This window comes from Procambarus clarkii, chromosome 30, assembly GCF_040958095.1.
Source record: "Procambarus clarkii isolate CNS0578487 chromosome 30, FALCON_Pclarkii_2.0, whole genome shotgun sequence".
In the NCBI taxonomy this organism is placed as follows: domain Eukaryota; kingdom Metazoa; phylum Arthropoda; class Malacostraca; order Decapoda; family Cambaridae; genus Procambarus; species Procambarus clarkii.
In genome coordinates, this window is record NC_091179.1 from 13,946,586 (window position 1) to 13,959,765 (window position 13,180).

The following is a 13,180-nucleotide window of genomic DNA, read 5'->3' on the forward strand; positions in this document are numbered from 1 at the left end:
GTCGTAACCTGGTCGTTCCCGGTCGTTCCTGGTCGTTCCTTTTCGTTCCTGGTTGTTCCTTTTCGTTCCTGGTCGTTCCTTGTCGTTCCTGGTCGTGCGTGTCGGCATCGGTATTCACAAAGTTTTAAGTTGATGCGACACTTGAGTATTTTTACGGGCCAAACCAGGAACCAAGTCATTATAAACTTGGGGAACTATTGTTTAAAGGTCACGTTGAAAATTGTGTTTATAATTATCATTTATTTATTTATTATTATTATTTTTACACAAAGAAATCACAAAGACATGATATATTAATGGGAAAATCATATAGGGAAAATGAGGTGACTTGAATCGGCGTGCTGGTGGCGTCCAGGGGCCATATTCACGAAAGCACTTACGCAAGCACTTACGAACGTGTACATCTTTCCTCAATCTTTGATGGCTTTGGTTACATTTATTAAAGAGTTTACAAGCATGAGAACTTGCCAATCAACTGTTGTTATTGTTATAAACAGCCTCCTGGTGCTTCGGAGCTCATTAACTGTTTAATAATTGTAAACAAAGCCGGCAAAGATTGAGAAAAGATGTACAGGTTCGTAAGTGCTTGCGTAAGTGCTTTCGTGAATCAGGTCCCAGACACCTACCTAAATCCACTCGCCCACGATACGACAAAAGCTATTCAACCCGGGACGCTACTGAAATCACTGGGTGGTTCTGCAGGCCCCAATTGGTGCCACAACCAGGCTTTTACGAATGCCCCGCCGACACTCTGGCCTGCGGGTAATGGTGCTCACACTACCACACTCTTCCTTTAGGTTTAAGGCAGGTATTTGGGAGTCACCAGAACGACAGTTCGAGTCTCCTCCATATTTAAAATAATTTTTCCATTATTATTATTATTATTTTTATGTTGGCATGATTAATAATGCTCAATTTCTTTAATATACTGAAAATTAAATTATTTATGATTTGCATCATGATCACTTTAGTTTCAGTATGGTTTTCCTGTAAGAAGAGTCTGTTTCAGGAGGCCTGGTCGACGACCGGGCCGCGGGGACACTGAGCCCCGGAAGCACCTCAAGGTAAGGTACATATTTCGCATGAAGAATTTTGGTGTAATTGATTGATCTGAAAAAAAAGTGTAGACCTCACATTTTCATAGAAGTTAAAAAAATTATTCTTAAAACTCATATTGAAAGGCAAAGTCCAAAAAAATTACGTCCGTACTCAGAACGAAGTGATATGCAATTGTATTATACGCGACAGTTTTATATATTATTTAGTATATAAGAATGAAAGCTAATTATAGATTAGGGAGCATTTTTAAGCAATGGCAAATACAAAATTTCATGTGAAGAACTAGTCCATCTCAGACAAGATATAGATCATTTTTACTCCAGTGTGATATAACTGAATATGAAAACAAACATAACTGAGCCTTCAAGGAAATGGAGGTGAGTAAAGTGTAAAAGTAAACAATACACAATATATGTCTACACATGCCGCGAATTACTGACCCAAAACATGTCTGGAACAGGATTCAGCGCGTTAACAAGTTTTAACTACGAAACACAGGACAAGGCGGCGGCCTCGGACAAAGTGCCAAGAGATGGTTACAAACAACATTTCAAACAACATTTCAAACAAAACCATTCTGACAGCAGTTTCCCCCAAACACATGTAAATATGTGCAGTGACCAAGTTGTGGATCCTAGGGGCAGCCTGTGGGGCTACCTCAAGGATCTTGAATTTTTTTACTTACCCCTGGAACAGCCTGGACGGGGGGGGGGGGTAGATTATGGGTAATCTACCCCCCCCCAGGCCCTTGGATATCTCCAGGGCGGTAAGTCCTGAAGTAGATTTTGGAGTCGGGCATTTTCCGCGGTTAATACAAGACTATAAGGTCTACATACCCCAGGGTGGGTCTGAATCATCAGTTGGGCGATCTGTACATCTTACTTCTCTCACCTCTCTCTCTCTCTCTCTCTCTCTCTCTCTCTCTCTCTCTCTCTCTCTCTCCTTGTCTCCTCTGCTCTTGGTCCATAGGCGTCTATAATCCCAGAAACACAGCTTTCAATTGAGGGGTCCACCACGATTGCACTCTGTGAAATGCCGAGGATTGCATCAAGTCTTATCAGATTACAGCTCTTCGCGGCCCGACCTCGGACGCGTTGCAAGCACTGGTCCCGCCTCTGATGTTGGCGATATGTTCATCACGAGAGCAACACATAACTAACGAAAGTGAAGTGATGTGGTGGAGGCTGACTCCATACACAGTTTCAAGTGTAGATATGATAGAGCCCAGTAGGCTCAGGAACCTGTACACCAGTTGATTGACGGTTGAGAGGCGGGACCAAAGAGCCAGAGCTCAACCCCCGCATGTGATGCTATGATCTAATTATATTTAATATATCACTAATTATTATTAGTATTATTACTGTAATTATTTGTTATTGTTCTTGCTTTATTTTTGTTTACAAGTCTGATCTAATCACTTCTTCTCTTGAGTGGTGGATGAAGCACAACAATAGTGAGAATGATAGTGTGTGTCCACGCATAGATCTGCTTGCAGGATGCAGCCCCGTAATAGCTGTCTAACTGCCAGGAACCTACATACTGCTAGGTGAACAGGTGCTTTAGGTGGAAGAAACTCGGCCCATTTGTTTCTGTCTCGACCGGGGAATCGAAGACCCTCCGGACTACGAACCCAGTGTGTAATTACCTAAGTGTAGTTACAGGATGAGAGCTACGCTCGTGGTGTCCCGTCTTCCCAGCACTCTTTAGTGTGTGTGTGTTTGTGTGTGTGTGTGTGTGTGTGTGTGTGTGTGTGTGTGTGTGTGTGTGTGTGTGTGTGTGTGTGTGTGTGTGTGTGTGTGGAAAAACAAATAGTTAATAGTTAGTAACAGTTGATTGATTGACAGTTGAGAGGCGGGCCGAAAGAGCAGAGCTCAACCCCCGCAAGCACAACTAGATGAACACACTTCAACTGAAACTGAAGTTCAACCTCTTGTTACAAGCGAACTACCGGACATGAACACACACCACAACCTCACACGCTTAACTACACCCAAGCAATTAGAGTGTGAGGTTAGAGTGTGTGCAGTTAGACTCTCACACACTAACCCAACTCCCACTAACAAGTATAACAGCGCACAAATTGCAAAGTGAAGCAGGCTAAACTCCCTCCATATTTACGAGGACCAGGCAAATTAAATATCTGAAATTAATTACCAAACAATGCCGGCGCTCACTGCAACCAATCAGCTGCAAGGAATAATAATTATGACAAGGAGTCATAATTATTACGGTAGAGCGTCATGCAGGTCGGCGTTCAATTCCCGACAGTCCAAGTCGTTGAGCGCTATTCCTTTCCCCCTGTCCAATCCCAAACCCTTATCCTGACCCTTTCCAAGGGCAATATAGTCGTAATGGCTTGGCGCTTTCCCCTCATAGCTCCATAGCTCCTTATTATTCAATCTATTTCTTCAATTATCATCATATTAATTACTGTCATTTGATTTTTTACAATTTCCTGATAATTATTATTATTGGTAATAATTTTGGGCGATATTATTGCGATTGCTGTTAATAAATGCTTTAAATTTAATGTTTTAATGAACGTTTTGTAATATTTTAGGAGTTTCTACCATCTGTTTCATATATATCTTTCATCCCTTCCTTTCACGGTCGTTAGTCAGCTACGGAATGTACATGGTTGTATAGCACACGGAAGGAAATGTACATGAGCTGTACATCCTCTGAATTCGAATATTTTTAGCAAGATTAACATTGAGGAAAAGACATATAGAGGCAATATAGACGGGTAGACAGGAAGAGATAACAAAGATTGGTAGATAGAGACAGACAGTAAACGCAGACAATCAGATTACCTACAGGAACAAGGGCTGTTAACAATACCACGTTATCATGGTGATATCAGTCTGTAGTGTTACCGATCTTTAGTTCTACCAATCGATAGCAAATGGAATCCGTAGAATTAACCTTGTAGCAATTCCATTGCGAGTAATGTAGCCGCTACTTAAAGGCTCCAGGAATTGCACTAAACTATAAAAGACATCCAGCCTTTTCCCACCAACCAATTAACGAGCAGCCTTGTTCGTTATCTTGAGTCTGGTTGACGAGGGCCATAAGTCTGGTTGACGAGGGCCATAAGTCTGGTAGACGAGGACATAAGTCTGGTTGACGAGGCCATAAGTCTGGTTGACGAGGCCATAAGTCTGGTAGACGAGGACATAAGTCTGGTTGACGAGGACATAAGTCTGGTTGACGAGGGCCATAAGTCTGGTAGACGGGGAGATAAGTCTGGTTGACGAGGGCCATAAGTCTGGTAGACGAGGACATAAGTCTGGTTGACGAGGGCCATAAGTCTGGTTGACGAGGGCCATAAGTCTGGTTGACGAGGGACATAAGTCTGGTTGACGAGGGCCATAAGTCTGGTAGACGAGGACATAAGTCTGGTAGACGAGGACATAAGTCTGGTTGACGAGGGCCATAAGTCTGGTTGACGAGGGCCATAAGTCTGGTAGACGAGGACATAAGTCTGGTTGACGGGGACATAAGTCTGGTTGAGAAGAACATAAGTCTGTCTAACCACAGCATCCAGACAGCCTGTCCACAGCTCAATCAGAAGACACACCTGCAGGCGATGAGTCACAATAACGTGGCTGAAGTATGTTGACCAGACCACACACTAGAAATTGAAGGGACGACGACGTTTCGGTCCGTCCTGGACCATTCTCAAGTCGATTGTGATGAGGAGGTAGGGACAGGCAATAAATAGGCAAGAGAGAGCTGAGGAGGAAAGTCAGGTGTAAGGGATAGTAGCTTTAGATATGTAAGCTTATTTCACATATCTACACACACGTCCATATCTACACACACACCTATGACCTACCTCGACACGCCGTCCTTCTAAGGTTCCCCAAACGTCAAAAAAACTGCCGTACTAAAGTGACGCATTATCCTAACCTCCCAGAGGTCCCACAACAGAAAACGGGACATGTTCAAATGTTCAAACCTGTCATAACGGCACCCAATATGTAACTGTTCCTTCAAGTGATGGGATGAACAACCCCCATCGATTTGGTTTATTGATGAACTCGCATCTATGTATGCATCGTGTTAATAATGTCCGGATCATCATGTTATTCAGCTACTCGGAACAAGCTCCAAGTAGCACGGGCTATGGTGAGCCCGTGGTGGACTTACCTGGCACAGGAGCGGCGGGGCTGTGTGCGACCATCATGTATCGTAGGCTTCAGGGCACCATTACCAACTTTTGGGAGTAAATTATCGGTTACATTAAACTTTATACATAAATATAAGGAAGTTCAAATTTCTTAAGTAAAGCATAAAATAAGTGGTAATGCGGACGCGCAAACGCAAACACACACACACACACACACACACACACACACACACACACACACACACACACACACACACACACACACACACACACACACACACACACACACACACACAGGATAGCGTGCAGGACTCGTAATTCTGTGGCGCGGGATTAATCAACTGTTCCCAATCAACTCTTGTTATTGTTATAAACAGCCTCCAGGTGCTTCGGAGCTCGTAAACTGTTTAATAATTGTAAACAAACCCGTCAAAGATTGAGGGAAAGATGTACACGTTCGTAAGTACTTGCGTAAGTGCTTCGTGAATCTGGCCCATGGACCATTATCAAGTCAATTGTGACGGGAGCGAGTTTTATTTTATATAATTGGGATTAACTGTGGACAGGACTTTCACCTGTCCACAGTTAATCCCGTAGTTACTAGGTTGGGCTACAGTTCATATCATGTGAGAGTCCACATTAAAGGTGTGTAGGGAAAGGGGAGGAGGGGGAGGAATGGTGCCCAACCACTTGGTGGGCGGTCGGGGATTCAACGCCGACCTGCATGAAGCTAGACCGTTGCTCTACCGTCCATCCCAAGTAGTTGGGTCACCAGGAGTCATCACCAGGAACGGCTGAACTTCAAAATGAACATAAACATTTCAAAACAAACAGAGGGAGGTTTCCTCCCTCGACGCACAACCTACACCTGACTAAAGTGCGTGTCAAAGTGCGTGACTAGTGCGTGTCAGCACGTGTGTGTAGATATGTGTTATATCTACACATATGGACGTGTGTGTAGATATGTGAAATAAGCTTACATATCTAAAGTAGTAGGCATCCTAGCCGAGACTGAAGGAGGACTACTACCACTACTAATACTACTACTACATATCTCTATAATTTATGCTTCTCTAAACAGAATAATCATATGGAAAGTACAAAAATAGTTCCGTTCAGGGAAGCTTATCTTACCATTCTCATAGTATATTCGCTATTCCAAGACGCGTGTAAATTATACCACGACGCCTGTAAATTATACCACTACCCGTGTAAATTATACCACGACCCGTGTAAATTATACCACGATCCGTGTGAATTATACGAAGGTGTAAAACCCATGAGTTGGAATAACACTGTGTATTAAGGAAACAACTCCAACACGAATCTGTAAATGACATTTCAGCCTAACTCACGTTTCCAAGCCTGACTCAACCTCCAAGCCTGACATACCCTCCAGGCTTGCTCATCCTCCAAGCCTGACTCACCCTCCAGGCTTGACTCACCCTCCAAGCCTGACTCACCCTCCAGGCTTGACTCACCCTCCAAGCCTGACGCAACCTCCAAGCCTGACTCACCCTCCAAGCCTGACTCCACCTCCAAGCTTGACTCATCCCCCCAGCCTGACTCACCTTTCCAGACTAACTCATCTCCTAATATGTCTTTCCTCCACCCACACTAATGACGTTATTAAGGACAACAACCATTAAAAATATTACCCCCATACGTCAAGCATATTTTACGAGGGCCGAGGAATTTTTTGTAGAGGGGGGAGTCGGCGGAAAGGGTGAGGAGGGAGGTAAGATGGGGGAAGGGGGAAGGGGGGAAAGGGTGAGGAGGGAGGTAAGATGGGGGAAGGGGGGAAAGGGTGAGGAGGGAAAGAGGAATGGGGTGGAAAAGAGATGAATATATATATAAGGTGAAAATCACCCATGACTCCTCCTAGCCTCTTGTGATAAGTGTTTTTCCATATGCCATTTTATTTCTCTCATGGAAAAATACAAATTTGCTGAATTTCTCATAAGAAATGTATTTATGACCTGTAGTGTGTCGTGACCTGTCTCAGGAAATGACTAATGACCTGGGGCCAGATTCACGAAAGCACTTAAGCAAGCACTTACGAACGTGTACATCTTTCCTCAATCTTTGACGGCTTTGGTTACATTTATTAAAACAGTTTACAAGCATGAAAACTTCCCAATGAACTGTTGTTATTATTATAAACAGCCTCCTGGTGCTTCGGAGTTCATTAACTGTTTAATAATTGTAAACAAAGCCGCCAAAGATTGAGAAAAGATGTACAGGTTCGTAAGTGCTTGCGTAAGTGCTTTCGTGAATCTGGCCCCCTGACCCCACTCGTGTCTGTCACCTGTGTTTCAAAACTTTAAACGAGATACGAACCTGAGCGAGGCATTAGTTCAAAGTTCACCTTAGAAGAATGATATAATTATGCTTTCAACACGGATCCCAAATTTAAGACCTATTCCCCAGGGGCAGAAAAGGTGTTTTATACTTAAGAAAGGAAGTTCGTGAGGTGATTAAATACACAATTACAGCTACGGTGTGTACACATAGCGAGGGTGTAATTTAAGTGGTAATTAGCAGTAATCGTATTTACCTCTCACATACAAATTGAAAATATTGAAACGCTCTGAAATTATTAAAGGTCTAACGGACAACAAAGTAAAAAAAATTATCTTTAATTGTCATGTTGTAATTCGTTTAATTAGCATTAGCTTCAATATGGAGTAATTTGTATAGCTTATGTAATGCTTCACTTTTCACACCGTATTCGCTGTAGTGAATACTAATTACTACAAATGTAGTAATTTGGCGAGTGTTCCGTGTTTTGAGTTATGGCCGCAGTGGCGCTGCTGAATACCTTACGGAACAACCTTATTCTTAATCACAGGCCAACTAGCGTCCTTAACTAACCCACAGGTCAGCTAAGTTTAAAACAATAATAACATGAAAATGAACATAAGAACAAAGGCAACCACAGAAGGCCTATTGGCCCATACGAGGCAGCTCCTATCTATAACCACCCAATCCCACTCATATACTTGTCCAAATCTGGTCTGAATCTGGTCCCTGAACGTATCAGGGACCAGATTCACAAAGCAGTTACGCAAGCACTTACGAACCTGTACATCTTTTCTCAATCTTTGGCGGCTTTGTTTACAATTAATAAACAGTTAATGAGCTCCGAAGCACCAGGAGGCTGTTTATAACAATAACAACAGTTGATTGGGAAGTTTTCATGCTTGTAAACTGTTTAATAAATGTAACCAAAGCCGTCAAAAATTGAGGAAAGATGTACACGTTCGTAAGTACTTGCTTAACTGACTTCGTGAATCTGGCCCCAGATCCAGAGGTTGATTTGACCGAACTGCCTACGATCTGATTATCGTAGGCAGTTCCATTTGAGGGCAGACGCCGGGCCTCACTCCTCCCGGATAAATAAATACTTGTAAGGCAGAGATTCTTCAAAATCCAAAGAGATTCTTCATTCTGAAATCACGTCTCAATCCGGTATCTTGCAGTTCAAATGTAATACATACTGCAGTATCAATACCCTCCATCGGTATATTATTGGGCAGATTACATGGTGTAATTTATGGGGTTTTTAATAAATATTTCCTACCTCAGACGTGGTTACACATTTACAATGCTAAGCAGAATATAGACATTTTTTCCTGTCCTCCATGGACAGGGTTAGAGATCTGGTAAACATAGAGTTCAGTGATTTATTGAACAATCAACCACAGAAGGTGATTGTAGTGTTTTTAAAATGCTAATCTAACCTACATACATAAATACACAGATTTACGTTTGTCCTACATTAACAGTGGTCGAGGTTTCTTTTTACATAGCGTCATTAGTGTTCGTTTACAAAGGGTGAGAAGCAATTCTGACTAGCTTACTCATACCCTGTATGCACATTCACATATACACTATATAGAAGGTGATTACAAAGCAGGCAAGATGGCTGGCAGGCAGACACGTAGCCATACAGCCAGCCAGGCTGGTGTCAGTGAGACATGCCGGGCAAGCAGCCAGCTAGACATGCAGACATCCAGGCAGACAGTTTTGGCTGCCTGCCACCACCATATAAAACCAACTTCGAAAATCTCTCCAAATGTTCGTATTATCCACACTAGGAGACGCGGCTAAAAACATCCAGTTCCCTTAATCTGCCCACTATTGCCCCAAGCCATTTTCCATCACCAACATAACAGCGCTGGAGTTTGTGTGTATATACACAAATTACAAATAAAAATCAATGTCGATCACGTAAAGATGAGACAAAAACACCAATACTAACGTCCCTGTGCCACATTCGAAGCCATTTTGAGAAGCCATTTTTTTTCTGCTTCAGCTGAAATCACCGAATTGGGAAGAAAACCTATTTAGTCATATCGTTCGGAGCTTCGGGAAATATGGGTTACGCTCTCTGATTGTCCTCAGTTGTTCGCTCTCGCAAACCGAACAATCTCGGCCTCTGGATATTTCATGTATAAATCCATTATGGATCTATCTGAATAATATTAACTTGTTTCCATTAGAAGTGCACACTGCGCCGATATGTTATCTGGCCGCCAGGAAAATAAATAGCTATCTAAGAATCGTTATGAAATTTGTTAATGATTTTTTTCTGAAGGATTTGAGAGAGCAGTGTTGGAGGAGGAAAGGTCTGGGAGAGCAGTGTTGGGGGTTGGGAAGGTTTGGGAGAGCAGTGTTGGGGGTTGGGAAGGTCTAGGAGAGCAGTGTTGGGGGTTGGGAAGGTCTGGTAGAGTAGTGTTGGGGGTTGGGAAGGTCTGGTAGAGTAGTGTTGGGGGTTGGGAAGGTCTGGTAGTGTTGGGGGTTGGGAAGGTCTGGTAGAGTAGTGTTGGGGGTTGGGAAGGTTTGGGAGAGCAGTGTTGGGGGTTGGGAAGGTTTGGGAGAGCAGTGTTGGGGGTTGGGAAGGTTTGGGAGAGCAGTGTTGGGGGCTGGGAAGGTTTGGGAGAGCAGTGTTGGGGGTTGGGAAGGTTTGGGAGAGCAGTGTTGGGGGTTGGGAAGGTTTGGGAGAGCAGTGTTGGGGGTTGGGAAGGTTTGGGAGAGTAGTGTTGGGGGTTGGGAAGGTCTGGTAGAGTAGTGTTGGGGGTTGGGAAGGTCTGGTAGAGTAGTGTTGGGGGTTGGGAAGGTCTGGTAGAGTAGTGTTGGGGGTTGGGAAGGTCTGGTAGAGTAGTGTTGGGGGTTGGGAAGGTTTGGTAGAGCAGTGTTGGGGGTTGGGAAGGTCTGGTAGAGTAGTGTTGGGGGTTGGGAATGTCTGGGAGAACAGTGTTGGGGGTTGGGAAGGTCTGGTAGAGTAGTGTTGGGGGTTGGAAAGGTCTGGTAGAGTAGTGTTGGGGATTGGGAAGGTTTGGGAGAACAGTGTTGGGGATTGGGAATGTCTGGGAGAACAGTGTTGGGGATTGGGAAGGTCTTGGAGAGCAGTGTTGGGGGTTGGGAATGTCTGGGAAACAGTGTTGGGGATTGGAAAGGTTTGGGAGAGCAGTGTTGGGGGTTAGGAAGGTTTGGGAGAGCAGTGTTGGGGGTTGGGAAGGTTTGGGAGAGCAGTGTTGGGGGTTGGGAAGGTCTGGGAAACAGTGTTGGGGATTGGAAAGGTTTGGGAGAGCAGTGTTGGGGGTTAGGAAGGTTTGGGAGAGCAGTGTTGGGGGTTGGGAAGGTTTGGGAGAGCAGTGTTGGGGGCTGGGAAGGTCTGGGAGAACAGTGTTGGGGGTTGGGAAGGTCTGGGAGAACAGTGTTGGGGATTGGGAAGGTCTGTAAGAGCAGTGTTGGGGTTGGGAAGGTCTGTAAGAGCAGTGTTGGGGCTGGGAAGGTTTGGGAGAGCAGTGTTGGGGGCTGGAAAGATCTGGGAGAGCAGTGTTGGGGTTGGGAATGTCTGGGAGAACAGTGTTGGGGCTGGGAAGGTTTGGGAGAGCAGTGTTGGGGGCTGGAAAGATCTGTGAGAGCAGTGTTGGGGATTGGGAAGGTCTGTAAGAGCAGTGTTGGGGATTGGGAAGGTCTGTAAGAGCAGTGTTGGGGACTGAGAAGGTTTGGGAGAACAGTGTTGGGGGTTGGGAAGGTTTGGGAGAGCAGTGTTGGGGATTGGGAAGGTTTGGGAGAGCAGTGTTGGGGGCTGGAAAGATCTGGGACAGCAGTGTTGGGAGTGGGAGGTTGACTGCAATGTTGCCACGCTTCAATATGCAGTTGCCGGATATAAGGACTAGCAGCCATCTTTCTGATCAATGAAGCAGTGTACCCAGATCTCCTTCTTGTCTCTCGCAGTATTCGAGTCTAACTTTTCTCATCAACTTTACAAACAGGGATATGATTCTTGTTCCTCTGACAGATCATTTAAATACATTAAGAATAGAGGGGCGGCGGGTGCCCAGTGAGTGTGTATGTGAGTATACTCACCTAGTTTTCTCACCTAGTTGTGCTTGCGGGGGGTTGAGCTCTGGCTCTTTGGTCCCGCTTCTCAACTGTAAATCACCTTTTGTATAGTTGATTGACAGTATGTGTGTGTGTGTGTGTGTGTGTGTGTGTGTGTGTGTGTGTGTGTGTGTGTGTGTGTGTGTAAGATAGCCATTCAACACTCTAAACATTATATAAATATTATTAGAAACAGCTTACCAATCTGTATCTTTGTTCTCGTACCAACTGGCAGAGATATACCTGATTGTAAACCCTAGCTGCCTGCAGCTTTCGCTACTGGCTGCTTGACTTCCAACCAGCAATCTTCCTTCCCTCTCTGCCTAAATGTACGTTTGGCTAACAACCTACTGGTATATTGCCTGTCTTGCAAGCCTGCGTACTTGTTTGCAATTCTATTTCTGCTTTGTTACCCTGCTAACGACTCCATTTCTCTCTCTGCGTATTATCGAGCCTACCTGAGAGAGAGAGAGAGAGAGAGAGAGAGAGAGAGAGAGAGAGAGAGAGAGAGAGAGAGAGAGAGAGAGAGAGAGAGAGAGACGTATCAGTTCCTAGTGGACGTGATTGACAATGAGAGACGTAGAGAAGTTTCTAAGTGGCCGTCGATGGGAATGAGAGACACGTAGGAGTTTCATAAGTGGAGGTGGGTGCGAGTGAAGGTACTCTAGCTACAAGTTACGGACCCAGCTTGATACGGTTCTTATTTTCCAGGTGCCGCGTCTGACACTCTAATACCTTGCAGCCGCCCATCCGGGGATATTATCGATATATCGCGATATAACTGATCATACGGGAAACATACTGTAAATGGAATTTTTGATGGGGAGAGGAGGGAGGGAGGGAGATGGAGGGAGGGAGAGTTAGAGGTAAGGAAGGAGGAGGAGAGAGAGAGAGAGAGAGAGAGAGAGAGAGAGAGAGAGAGAGAGAGAGAGAGAGAGAGAGAGAGAGAGAGAGAGAGAGAGAGAGAGAGAGAGAGAGAGAGTTGTTGTTGTTGTTAAAGATTCGGTACTTGGAACAAACAGTTTCGAGTAGCACGGGCTATGGTGAGCCCGTAAGAGAGAGAGAGAGAGAGAGAGAGAGAGACGTAGAATTAACCAATTGGTCTTTGCACAACAGCCACATCAAGCCAGATATCAAAACCCCCAACTGCTACAGCGGAGCCACACAGACACTCCCAGACATGGAGGCGCCTCCACCCGCAAGACTCGCCAAGAGACAGACAGACAGACAGACAGACGGAGCACTCCTCGCCCCCTACAGACAGGCGAGCCAGCGCCAGGAGTCAGCAGGCTCTGGTCTGGGTGTCCTTACACACTCCGCTCCTCCCTTTCATCTTCATGTTTATAATAGAGTCCTTTTGTGGCCTCGTCGTCCTCATCTCCCGCGCAACACAATTATCAAACACAATGGAGGCAGGGTATGAGGGGGGTTATGAGGGGCTGGTGGGAGGATATGAGGGGCTGGTGGGAGGATATGAGGGGCTGGTGGGAGCATATGAGAGGGCTGGAGGGAGGATATGAGGGGGGTTATGAGGGGCTGAAGGGAGGATATGAGGGGCTGGAGGGAGGATATGAGGGGCTGGAGGGAGGATAT

At 45.0% G+C, this 13,180-nt stretch overlaps 1 protein-coding gene across 20 annotated transcripts in view; it reads right to left on the reverse strand.

Annotated features, from left to right (window-relative positions):
- Positions 1 to 13,180, reverse strand: part of LOC123765573 (serine/arginine repetitive matrix protein 1) — a 779,721-nt gene that overhangs the window by 446,306 nt on the left and 320,235 nt on the right. The gene's annotated exons all lie outside the window — the stretch shown is intronic.